Genomic DNA, 14,348 nt, shown 5'->3' with positions numbered 1-14,348 from the left:
ACATTATCCCAAACTAAACTAGTTCCACCTGCCTGCTCCTGGCCTATAGCGCTCCAACCCTTTCCCACTCAAGTACTTATCCAAATGTCTTTTAAACCTTATAATTGTACCCACATCCTCCCTTTTCTCAGGAAGTTCATTCCTCTGTTTGTTTTTGTAGCCTTCCCAATCTTCTGATTTCCCAGTGCTTTTGGCCACTTTATAGGCTCTCTCTTTTTCTTTGATAGATTTCCTGACTTCCTTTGTCAGACATGGCTGTCTAAGGCTGATTAGGTTATGATTTTCCAAATGTGCTGCTAATACTTCCTTAAAACTTCATTCCAACATTTTTCCAATAATAAATGCTAAGCTAATTAGCCGACAGTAACCTGCTTTTCGCCTGCCTCGCATTTTGAATAGGGGTGTCACATTGGCAGCTTTCCAATGCTCTGGCACTTCTCCAGTATCCAAGGTGTTTTGGAAAATAACTACCATTGTATCCATTATCTCCATAGCCACCTGTTTTAGAATCCTAGGATGCAGGCCATCAGGACCAGGAGATTTATCTGCCTTTAGCCCGTTTAGTTTGTCTAATACTCCTGTTCTAGTGATGGTAACACTACTTAATGCCTCCCCTGAATTCTTTAGTATTAATGGGATACTTGACGTATCTACCATTACAAAGACTGATGCAAAATATGTTTAACACCTCTGCTATTTTCTTGTTCTCCGTAACTGTCTTCAAAGATTCAGTTCTAAGGGTCCCTTTTTTAATAGATATTTTTATTAAACTTGTCTTTCTTTACAAAACCATATAAAAGGAAGATAAATTACAACACCAGCAAACAATATTCTATATGCATATAACAACAAAAAAAACCCCACAACACGCGCAAAACAGACATGTCAATAAAGGTAGTTAATGAATAAATAAACAACAAAACAGCTCAGCACAACAAAACATTAGCTTTCAACCTGACAGCACTAATTATTGCACATAAAATATTTGGAATTCTTCCTTCAAGGACATCAAGTACACAAAATCAGAACACCATGGCTACACAAAAGCCCTAGTTAAAATGGCAGATAAATCTACATCCAAGTAGTCCAGAAAGGGCTGCCATATCCTTTAAAAATTTTCTATTTTCCAGTGCACCATATTCATGAAAAAGTCCAGAGGAATATGTTCCATTTTAAGCCTATATCAACCCAGCAGACCCAGGGAGGGGGGTTTCAGAAACCCAACACATTAAAATATTTTCCTAGCGCTGCAAGTGAGGATATTTATAATTTTTTTTCCCATGAGCATCCAAAGAGGATATATTGGGTAGGGCCAGGAGGAGAGAGCGATAGGGTCCTCATCTTAACCTCGGCCTTCAAGACCCTTTCTATAACCCCTGCCACAGAACTCCAACATGTATGGAGCCTGTGGCAAGACTATAAACAATGAGTGACAGTACCGATGTTTACCTTACACTTAGGACAAAAGGGGAATGCTCCCACCTTAAACTTTGAGAGACAGTCTGGGGCCAGATGGACCCTATGCAAAATTTTTAGCTGTATGGCATGGGTCCTATCACAAATCGAAATCTTCCTCGCATTCTCGCAAATGTCCCCCCATGCCTCCATAGAAATTTCAACCCCTAATTCCCTCTCCCAAACCCTGCAAAGCCACTCAACATCTTCTGAAGAATCACCCCCAGCATATAATAATCCTTAGTAATAGTGAGAGTACTTTTAGCATAAAGTACCCTCTTCTCCAAAGTAGATCTATAGGGGTTGGTCAAGAGCATAGTCCCTTTCTGAATAAAATCCCTGACCTGAAAAAAGCAGAAAAGGTGCTAACTAGACCATATTAACGAATTATTTGGTCAAAGGACATCTCTATTTCACATTCAAATAAATCACCCAAACAGGAGATTCCCCTGGCGGCCTAGAGCTTAAATGCGGGGTCCCAGTTAAAAACCTGGCACATCCACCATCGGGGTAAGAAATGCTATTTTGGACATATTACCTTCTCTCTGCCGCATTATCCTCCATGCCTTACCAGTATTAATAACAATCGGATTATGGCAATATTTCATGACCATCTTCATTTTATCTAAGAATAAAAGGCTTTAATATCTAGCCACATTGATGCCGGGTCTTTACAGGCCCAATCACTAACAAACAATAGATGAGAACTTAATTGGTATCTTCTAATATCTGGGAAATCCATTCTCCCCAACCCATGAGACAACTGCAGTTTAGACACTTAGGTCCCTTTTAAATCTTTCCCCTCTCACCTTAAACCTATGACCTCTAGTTCTGGCGTGCCAGGGAAAAAAATCTAGCCTATTTATCCTATCCATGCCCCTCATAATTTTATAAACCTCTATGAGATCATCCCTCAGCCTCCGAAACTGCAGGGAAAACAGCCCCAGCCCATTCAGCCTCTACCTACAACTCAAAACCTCCAACCCTGGCAACATCCTTGTAAATCTTTTCTGAACACTTTCAAGTTTCACAACATCCTCCTGATAGGAGGGAGACCATAATTGCACACAATATTCCAAACCTGGCCCAGCCAATGATCTCCCAACTCCTATACTCAGTGCTCTGACCAATAAAGAAAAGCATACTAAATGTTTTCTTCACTATCCTATCTACCTGAGACTTCACTTTCAAGGAGCTATGAACCTGCACTCCAAGGTCTCTTTGTTCAGCAATATCCCCAGGATCTTACCATTAAGCGTATAAGTCCTGCCCTGATTTGCCTTTCCAAAATCTTTGGGGCTATCACTGACTTTTGTCTCCTTATATGCCTTTTCTTTCAAGTTTGTACTCTCCCTAACTTCCTTGGTTAGCCATGGTTTGTTCATCCCTCTCTTAGAATCTTTCCTCCTTAATGGGATATATTTTTGCTGAGAGTCATGAAATACCTCCTTAAATGTTTGTCTCTGCTTGCTTATTGTCTTTGCTGCTAATCCATCAGCCCAGGCCACCTTAGTTAATTCTACTCTCATTTCCGAAGTTTATCAGTCTCAAACTGAACATTAGCTTAACCATGTTAAGATCATTACTTCCTAGGGATCTTTTACTTAGAGGTCATTTATTAACCTTACCTCATTACCTACTACCAGATGCAGGATAGACTTCTGGTCATCTCCATAACATATTGCTCTCGGCAACTGTCTCTAAAGCACTATGAATTCGTTGTCATAGCTCCCCTTTCTAACTTGATTGATCCAATCAATATATGATGATTAAAGTTACCCATAACTATTGCTCTATTCTTTTTACATGCTCCTATTATTTGTTGTTTTTATACCCTTTCCTACAATGTTGCACTGTTTGGGAGTCTATACACTACTCCTACCAATGCCTTCTTTATGCTCTGAGCTCCACCCAAATGAACACCAAATCATCCAAGCTAGATCATCTCACAACTGTCCTCATTCCATCTCTTATTAACAGTGTTTTCCCACCACCTTTTCCAGCCCTCCTGTCTTTCTGAAAAGTCAAATATCCCTGAATGTTTAGTTCCCAGTCCTCACCTCCTTGAAATTGTGTTCCAGTAATGGCTACAAGTTCATAACGATTCAGCTTTATATGTGCCATCAGTTTGTCTATCTAATTTTGATTGAGGCCAAAAATCAAATGACACCAGGTTATAGTCCAGCAGGTTTATTTAAAAACACAACCTTTTGGAGTGTTTTCTTCAGGTGCTAGTGAGAGATGTGGCATCCAACACAGAATTTATAAGTAAAAGATCAAAGGATAACACAAATGATGTGAATATATTGAACAAACCTAAGCATTTGCATCAGTTGTATGATCCTTTAACCTTTTACTTATGAATTCTGTGTTGGATGTCTCTTCTCTCACTCGCACCTAAAGGTGTGAGGCTCCAAAAGCTTACATTTTCTGTTAAACTTGTTGGATTACAACCTGGTGTTGTATGATTTTTGACCTTGTCCAACCCAGTCCAACACCGGCACTTCCACATCATTATTTTTAATGCTTTAGGCTGGCCTTTTTTAAATCATCCTAGCTTTTATTTGCCTCTTGCCCTTGATTACATTGTCTACCATTCTTGTATTTCACTGTTCTTTCTTTCATTACTGTTCTCATTTCTCATTCCCTTGTCACACAGCCTTGGTTCCTACCCCCTGTCTTTCTAGTTTAAATCTGCCCCAATCACACTACCAATACTTGCCCTCGGACATCAGTCTCGACGATGTCCATGTATAACCATTCAGTTTGTACAGGTCCCATGTCCCCCATAGTCTGGTCACAATCTCCCAGGAATCAGAAATTCTCCTCTTTCTATCATCTTTTCAATCATGTATTCAATTGATATATCCTGCTATTTCTACTCTGACTGGCACTTGCTTCCTAATTCTCTATATTCAGCTTTTACTGCCGTTTTTGTGTATGTCATTGATAGCAATATGTACCACAACACCTGGCTGTTTAGCCACCTCCTCCAGTATGTCCTGTGGCCACTCTGAGACTTCCTTGACTCTTGGACCAAGGAGGCAACATATAATCGTGCAGTCACTTTCATGTTGCATTTTCATGCAGTTTGTAATTTCATTCATTCACTGTGGATCTCAACTGGATGGCTTGACATCAACCTCAGAAAGATCTCTTTTGAGAGACAAAGCTAAGAATGAAGGAGTAGATGCATTCCCCATCCATTCATCATGTATTCATTACAGACATAACATTGCTTACATTTTTAACATGTGATTTGTTGCTAATGAAACAATTAAACAATTCAAGATCACAACGTTGAAACTCCTTTTATGGCTCACATGATAAATATACTGTTGTCAAGTATACTAAGAAAACTCCTAGTTTGGTATTCAATGTGTCCTGAGTTAGCTTACTTTAGCTATGGCAGTGATAGGCACATAACAGTGGAATTACCACTTCTGGAATAGAGAGTTGAGAAATCATCTAAGTTTCCTGATTCAAACCATTATCCAATGAGCAGTGTCTTCTGTCACAAAATGTACGAACTTGAATAGCATGGATTGTGGTTAAGTCCTCCCTCTGATTAAATAGCTTTAATGAAATTCACTGTCCATGCTTCTACTAGACAGCGAGGAGACACTGGAGTAGGTGTGGTGTTAACTGGGCATCCATGCAATCATACTTAGCTTCTCAAGGACAAGAGAAAATAGTAGTTATATAATTAATCTAGTAAATTGTGCAGGGTAGTCAGTAGCTGCTCTTGTAGCAAATAATGATTGTTAATATGTACAATGTTCATTGGCCTGCTATGATATTTAAACAGTCAGTCCCTGGGTTGTGAACGGGTTCTATTCCTGAGTCTATTTACATGTCAATTTGTATGCAAATCACAATACAGTACAGGACAAAAGCAGCCATTCATAAGTACAAGAAATGTTCAAAAGTCAGATATTCAAAATTACATCCCATTGTGGGATCATGTTTGTACATTTGAGTGTTCGCAAGTCAGACATTCATAAACTGGGGGCATTCCGTACTGAAAAATGCAATATTAGTTGTCATTTTATTTGAAAATTCATTTTCAAAATCTGGGAACATAAGGCCAATTTATCTGATTGAAAAAAGTACATGTCAGGTCAGGAGTCAAATAAAATAAACAGCAGACACACAGTTACACTACTACCTCCCTCCACTCTGCTCTTTCTGTGGCATAAGATTGTCTCTTCCCCTTGGTACAAAAACGTTGTGCCCACCTGCTTTCTGCTTCCAAGGGTACCTTCATATTACTGAACCTGGAAGCTTTCCTTTCTTGTACGTCTTTGATTCCAATCAAGTCTCATAGCCAAGCACTTATTGCTATTTCCACTTTAAATCCTGTACCACTGCATAAGGCACCATATCAAGCAAATGAAGGTATTCCCAGGGAGTATATAAATAGATATAAAAAACCTTTATGATGGGCAATAGAAAAGCTTCAGTAAGTAAAAAAAATCAAATATATATTGGAGTAGTTGATTAATGAAAACTGGAATTATTTCTCGCTGCATGGTTTGATTAGAAATAAGCAGCAACGTAATGTAATAAACATCAAGTAATGCCTCCACTTCACCTCAATTACATTCCTGCCTTTATTTCTCTCCACATTAAGAAGACTTGTTCATATTAATAATTAAAATGTAAGGTAAACTACAGTTTCCCTGTTAAACCAAAGAAGAGTGAAATGTCTACTCTCATTTAAATACTTCCTTGTTGAAACCATATTTATATTCTGAAGATACTCCACTCAGAACGAAGTTTCCACTTCCCTTGCATCACCTCATTCACTTTAATAAGTTGAGCTTTGTCCCGTATATTTAAGTTTGCAGTTAGCATTTTGCATTTTTCAAAGATACACTAAAGGAATGCTTTAAAATTTTGTCACTTTGTCCTAATAATAAAACAAAACTGGATACTGAATAAAAAAGGTAATACGAAATGTAACTGTACATAGAAGAATAGTAACAGGAACAGGCTATTTAACCCCTTGACCCATTCAATTATTCAGTGACATTCTCATTCATCTTTGCTGTTACTTCATAAACTTGCCTGAGGTTGTTCTCCTTCAAGAAGGTTAAGTGGAGGTTTCATACAGTTTTTTTTAAAGCTATGAGCGGTTAGGCCAGCATTAATTTTGGAAAATTTGTTCCCATTGACAGAAGGGACAAGAGCTAAAATATGTCAATTTAAAGTAGGTGGCAAAAGAACCATAAAAAAGTGAAATAGAAAATTCTTACATAGTGAGTGGTTACATTCTGGAATGCACTGCCTGGGAGCATTCTGGAGATATATTCAATTATGTCTTTCAAAATGAAATGTGATCATGTGAAAATTTGCAGGTTTATGAAGGGCAGAGAAGTATAGCTAAGTTATTGTCACAGACAGCTGACTTAGATACAATGGAGTAAATAGTCTTCCTTTGAAATATAAACATACCATTCTAAGAAATAGCTTCTCTCTATTTTCATACCATTCCCTCTTAATGTCTTGAAACCTTTCTGGTTGTCTTTTGGCTCCCTGGATGGTACAAATTATCACACTTCAGGTCTGGAAAGGTTAAGAGTTTTTTTATATACAATTTATTATACTGCCTAGTTAGCAGACTACCTTAGACCAATGTCCTTGTACATATAGCCAGGGCAGCTATAAGTGTGGCCCCAGGTATACTAACACATACAGTTAGTTCTTGACAATTAGTTCATAACTCTTTACAGACAATATAATGATACATAACATTAAATAAAAACTATTCTTTCACCTTTTAAATTTCAGTGGAAAACCCTGACTTGTGTAATCTCCCATTGTGAGACTCTTGCAGTCCAGATATAATTTTGGTAAATCTGCGCTGCCCTTCCTCTTAGGCCAGTATATCCTTCAGAAGGTGTGAAGCTCAAAGATGCTTATAATATTCCAGATGAGGTGTATTCAGGACTTTGTATAGCTGAAGTACAACTTCAAACTCCTTATGTTCTAATCCCCAGATATAAAGACCAAGATTTAATTCTTTTTGCACCTGACTATGACATTTTAACGATTTATACACATGGACCCCAAGTTTCATTGGATCTTTTATTGTTTGTAGCCTTTTACCGTACTGAAAGCACTCTGTTCTGTCTTTTTTGGATCCAAAGTGGATGACTTCAAATTTGCCCATACTGAAATTCATTTGTCATAGCTTTGTCCAGTCACTTGATTTATTAACAGCGCATTGTAATTTTACTCTTTCAATTACACTACTTACAATGTGTCACACTGCTGCTCCTGATAGAAATGACCTAGACATGAGTACGTGGGGCAGAATACAAACATTTGCAAACAATACCAAACTCAAAAATGTAGTAAGCAAAGAGAACATAGAATAGAATCGTTACCGTGCAGGAAGAGGCCATTAAGCCCGTTGAGTCTGCACCAACCCTCCAAAGAGCATCCAACCCAGACCTAGTCCTCTGCAGTGGCCATGGTTAATCTACCTAGCTTGCATATCACCAGACACTATAGTCAATTTAGCATTGCCAATCCAGTTAACTCGCACATCTTTGGAGTATAGGAGGAAACCAAAGCATCTGGAAGAATTCCACACACACAAGGGGAGAACAAACAAACTCCACACAGACAATGACCTAAGGCTGGAATCAAACCCAGTTTCCTGGTGCTGTGAGGCAACAGTGCTAACCACTCAGCCACGATACCACCCCTGCAACATGGGCTCTAAGTGCACAGATCACTAAAGTATCATGGATAGACTGTGGAAGGACAGTTTGGCAAAACACTAGGTGCCTTGTAGATGAGGTTTTATGTAGAGAAGTATAAAATGACACATTTTGATAGAGGGAATACGGAGAGACAACATAAATGGTACAATTTTAAAGGCTGTATAGGACCAAATGGACATAAACCTTTGAAAAAGAAAGCAGTCCAGTTGTATCCTAACACCATATGCAGTTCATGGCCCAGCATGCTCCACACTCTACCATTACCATCAGGCCAAGGATTCCTGAAGAAGGGCTTATGCCCGAAACGTCGATTCTCCTGCTCCTTTGATGCTGCCTGACCTGCTGCGCTTTTCCAGCAACACATTTTTAGGCCAAGGATCAACCCTGGTTCAATGAAAGTGCAGAAGGGCATGGCAGGAGTAGCCACAGGCATATCTAAAAGTGAGGTGCCAACATGATGAACCTACAATGGAACTATTAAACAGCATAATAAGCAAATGATACTGACACTTATCCATTTCTTTGTCTGCCTAAATGCTGTTCTTTCTTTTGGGGCTTCATCCCCTCCAAGTGTTTATCCCCTCCCCACCCCAGCTTCAATACGTACACCTACCTTTTCCAAGTTAAATCAGTTCTCAAGAAAGGTCACTGGACCCCAAGCATTAACTCTGCTTTCTCTCCATGGATGCTGCCAAACCTGCTGAGTTTTTCCAACAATTTCTGTACTTGTTCCTGTTCCGTACTAGTTGTGTTCTTGTTCATTGAACATTTTTACAGAGTTCGTGAAGTTTGTGGACACCCAGAGTGGGACTGTTAGCGCTGTTAACTCTTACTTGGCTTCCTGAAAAAGAGACTTGAGAATCTCTTGAATTCAGTGCTTAGGCGCTCAGTTTTTTAAAGAATTGGATAGGAAAATGGAGTTAACAAGGCCGTTGCTATGAACGGGTGTATGATTCGGGAAGATCAGTAAATCGGGCAAAAATGAATTCGTTTTTATTGCAATGCTTCAGAGATTCCGAGTTCTGAGTGTCTCCATCTCCCTTTGATATTTTGTGTACGGTGTTTTTGTTTGCTTGTCTGAAAACAGCTGCTTGAATCCAATGTCAATTATAGACTGAAGGTGGATTGACACTGATCGTTATGTATCATCATTTCTAGACAAGAGACGAGACGGAATCTTACTTTATTTGCTGGAATGATATTCAAAATTTTTTTTCAAACGAAAATTATTGGCAGCGTAATCTAAGCTCGGCTCGACCTATTGAGGAGTTATTTATAAGGATCAAAGCATTTAGAAAGAATAATTAAAGGATATGAGTTACAATTGGTCTTCGACTGCATTCACTGATTTATTTTGAAGATGAGCTAAATTATTATTTTTAGCGTTATTTGGCACCATGTTTTGACTCAAAATTAAATAAGCAGTTGTTAACGTATCTCCAGGTGTTTGCATGAGATCCCCATTCCACACACCAATACAAGTTCTAAAAGCACATTGAGGTTGTCCCTTTCCGTTTCCTCCTACCTGTTATTTTCCGACAAATGCCATCCGTGCGGAGCGGTTACGTTCTCTGTTGACAGCCTTCGATCCTTCGATAAGACATTGCCTTGGCTTGTTTAGTTTGTCCTATGAGTTGGAAAGCCAACAAGGGAAGCTAGGGTTAGTTCCCTTGCGTCCAGAAATGCCTGAATGCCGTGCCAGCCGTTGTTATGCAGGGCCAGGACTGAGCTGTGGAAGACGGAGGATCTGCATAACTCAGAGACATCCCACACAGCACAGACGCACAGCAAGTTCAACCCTAATGGGACAGACAGGCAACACTGCAAAGCACATCACAATTAATATGGTTCTTTTAACTCCAGTATAGGCATTGTTAACGTAGCGGTGTGCGGTAAAGATCCCACCAAATGCAAGACAATGTCCTCAAACATCCTTAAACTGATGTTGAGGAGCAAATGTTAACCAGGACGATTGAGTATTCCATGTAATGCTGTCTTGGGATTTTTAAAGTCCAACATGGAATCCTAGAATCCCGATAGTGTGGAAGCAGGCCATTTGAGTCCACACCGACCCTCCGAAAAGCATCCCACCCAGACCCTGCCCCCTACCCCACCCCTGTAGCTCTGCATTCCCTAATCCCACCTAGCCTGCACATCCCTGGACTCTGGGCAATTTCGTATGGCCAATCCACCTGATCTGCACATCTGAAAATTTTGTCTTCAGGTCCTGAAGTGGGGTTTAAAATATAATCCTTTTGACAATGTGGGTGAGTGCACTGCTGCTGATCCATTACCAGCCAGACACAGAAGCTGTGTCAGGTTAGATAGAACTGTAGAGAGCAAGCTGGTGCTAGATAGGCCTACACAACATTAGACAGATTTTTAGGATGACATTATCACAACAGTCATTGGATTTTTACCATTTGGATTTGACAGTATATTTCGAAACATAGTATATACAACTGAATTTTCATGAATTCAAATGACTGACAAACAAATAGACAGAATAAGTGGAGCTGGGTTCTGATGCATGTGCGGTGGGAAGCAACCTGAGGTTGATGTCAAGATGAGCTCCCATCATTATTCTATCCTCTTCTGGCTTTCCCCGTGGCTGTATGGAGGGAGAGTAGGGAACAACTTTCAATATATTGGGCAAACACTTACAAAGGTTATTCAGAAGTCAATATGAACTTATTAAATCCTGGATTTCCTAATGTGGGAGCCTGCTTCCTGACTCGTCAGCAACTTGCAAGTGCCATCAAGGTAATTGAAAGTAGAGGATTAGGGATCTCTTAACATACCGGAATATCAGTGCCTCGGGAAGCTCAAGTTTTCACCCCAGGTAACTGCTTATATTTGCATCATCCTCAAACAAGACTGCCTTCCAAGTGAAGATGATAGGTATACATTATCCATGGCTAATAAAGTCATGGGAGAACAACACCTCTCCAATGTGTTTCTACCTCTCACCGAGTTATGCACTTTTATTCTTCAGCAGGAAGTACAGAAGGATATGAGTATTCATTATGGCTTCTGTGAAGAGGAGATGAGGGGTAAAAGATATAATTACTTGAGGGTGATTGTGTGGAGTGTGTACAAGAATGCAATACGCTGAGCATGAAGGTGATTGTTTGCTGAATGAGTTGTTAGGTACCTGCAAGAATAAGAGTGAGTGGAACTGCAAAGTGTGTTGACTTTAGGAGTGCTGTGTAGGAGAATGTTGGACAATTCAGAATGTGGGATTTGGCATCTGGAGTATGATTCCATTCACTTGTCATACAGACTTGAGGTGCAGGAGCTTCAAAGTGCACTGGCTCCAAGTTGAAGGGAGCACACTCCCAAGCTGAATTCTTAAACCACTTCTAGCCACAGCTGCTTGAATGAAGCATTCATCCTTTTCTTCTTGTTCTTCAAAGAACCTGTAAGAGATGTCCAATTTGTTGTGATAGAATCTTCTTTGGGTAAATTTATTGCCATTAACCCTTTTGTAATATTGGTCAATGATGTTCACTAGTATTATGGGATGAAGGGTTACAACGATAGATAAGTCTTTAACAGAAGAAGCATATACTCAAGTAAAAAAAAAGTTTATTACATAATAATAAGAAAAAAATTACATTATCTTAAGACTGATTAACCACATTAACACGAGATAAGGAACACTGTTACCTCCTAAATAATAGGTACTAGGTTTATGCTACATTGCAGTAGATAGTAGAACTAACTAAAAACAAACTGACTAGTTTCTTCAGGAAAAAATATATTTGCGGGCAGAGCTATTATAACCTCAGGTCAACTATCTTCGACAAGTGTGCCACACTGCTGCCACTCAAAGCCAACAGAGGATTGCCACGTAAGAGTGAGAGACACAGGGAGCAGTGTCCAGGTCTCCCCCACTTTCCTGTGGTTGCTGAATCTTCAAATATTCAAGAGCTGGTGATCCCTTATAACCTAAGCAGTAACCCTTCAATTAGAAATCATTCCTTAGACAGAAAAGAGCTGAAAATGAGTTGCTGGAAAAGCGCAGCAGGTCAGGCAGCATCCAAGGAACAGGAGAATCGACGTTTCGGGCATAAGCCTTAGACAGAAAAGACCCATCCTCCCTCCCTTGGTCAGTGGGTCTGAAAGAGGTTCAAATTGGTTTGCTCTGGTAAAGATCAAAAGCCAGACATGCTGTTCGGAGTCAGATTCCAAACCTGAAAATGATTCAATCACTCTGGCAAGGAACAAGGTGAAAAGATTTTGATCTATGTCTGCCAACCTTGCAACAAAGCAGCAAAAGTGAATGAAGTTGGGAAAGTGTGAGGTGACTTCTGTGGAACTTTGCACTGTACAGTGAGATGCTCTTCTTAAATTCATATGACGTCAGTCAAAGGTAAATGCTGGAATGTATTACTAAAGATTTTATAACAGGACCCTTGAAAATATCAAGGCTATCAGGCAGAGTCAGCATGATTTTGTGAAAGAGAAATGGTGTTTGACTAATTTGTTAGGATCCTTTGAGGAAGTAAGAAACATGGATGAAAGAGATCTGAATGAAGCATCAAAATTTACTACACAAGATAAGAACTTGAGGCATGGGGGGGCAATGTATTGGCATGGATAGAGGATTTTTTTAACGGGAAAAAGAGAGCAGGCATTGTAATATCTTGCAAATTATAAGTTTCGAGTTGGCAAGATTTCCTCAAAGTGGTTCATGAGCTAAATGTTTGTGTGTGTATGGCCCCTTTTAATTTGTGAATGATTCAATTTAAAAATAACCAGGAGCAAAGCTTTAGTCTTAACCAAGATAAAGTTTATTACAAAACAGTGCTGTAAAAGTTCTATAAGAAATAGCAATAAAGTTACTAACTAAATATGTACAAGGTTTAAATGCAGATAAGGACAGAAGATATTTATAAAGTTAAAATTCAGTCATTTGTGATATTTTTGCAGACCTGTAGCTTGCAGTTGAAATATTCATTATCTAGAGTGAAGGTTAGGAATTGAAGAGTAGTGCTCATACTAACTTTTCACAACTCATGTACTAGAACACTCAGATGCCCTACACCTTGGAATTCTATAGTAGTTCTCTATTTACATAATGTTTTCCTATTTTATTCTTACTGGCAAAGTGAACAACTTCATGTTTGCCCACATTATGCTCCACCTGCCAGTTTTCTTTTGCCAACTCAAGCAACCTATTAATGTTTATCTTCATCCTCCTTCTGTCCTCTTCACAATATACTTTCCCACCTATCTTTTGGTCATCTGCAAATTTAGCTATCATATCTTTGCTCCCCCAAGTAAATCATTGATATAGAAGACATATTATATTGAAGCTTTTCATCTTGCTGTCATCAGAATAATTTGTCTGAATTCCCAAAGTAAAGTAAAGGGAGTGCTGATTGGTTTGTGAGTGAGCTCTGATTGGTGGGCATGTTGCTATAGAGAATGCACCAGTTAATGAGAATGAGAATACAGGGGAGAATTTAAGCACCACCATCATCACTGGAAAAGCAGTTTTAGTAGGGTCTAAAGGCATTTAGATACTCCATCCTTGATGCTTTGCTTCCAAGGAACCAAGAAGAAGTAGCTACTGATTTAGTGGATGCATTGGCTGTAAGTTTCCAGAACTTCTTGAATTTTGGAGAAGTCTCGGAGGATTGGAAAACTGCTAAGGTATCACCTGTATTCAAAAAGGGAGGGAGGCAAAAAGCAGGCAAATGTAGGCGAATTAACTTGACATCTATAATTCGGAAAAAGTTGGATTCAATTTTTAAAGAACTAATAGCAGCACATTTTGGAAATTGTAATCTAGTGAAGCAGAGTCACCATGGCTTCATGAAAGGGAAAGCATGTCTGACTAATTTATTAGAGATTTTTGAGGATGTTTCCACCAGACTTAATAGAGGGGAACCAGTAGATGTGTTGTATTTGGACTTCCAGAAGGCATTTGACAAAAGTATCTCATAAAAGGTTAATTTATAAGATAACAACCCATGGTACTGGAGGTAGTATATTAATGCAGGTAGAGAATTGGCTAATGGGCAGGTAACATCAAATGAAATAAAGGGTTCTTTTTCATGTTGGTGACCTGTGACGAATGGGATCCCACAGTGATCAGTGCTGGGACCACTATTAGTTACAATGTATATTAATGACTTTGGAGGAAAGAAG

The sequence above is a fragment of the Chiloscyllium plagiosum genome, chromosome 9 (genome assembly GCF_004010195.1).
Source record: "Chiloscyllium plagiosum isolate BGI_BamShark_2017 chromosome 9, ASM401019v2, whole genome shotgun sequence".
Taxonomy (NCBI): Eukaryota; Metazoa; Chordata; class Chondrichthyes; order Orectolobiformes; family Hemiscylliidae; genus Chiloscyllium; species Chiloscyllium plagiosum.
This window is presented reverse-complemented; position numbering follows the sequence as displayed.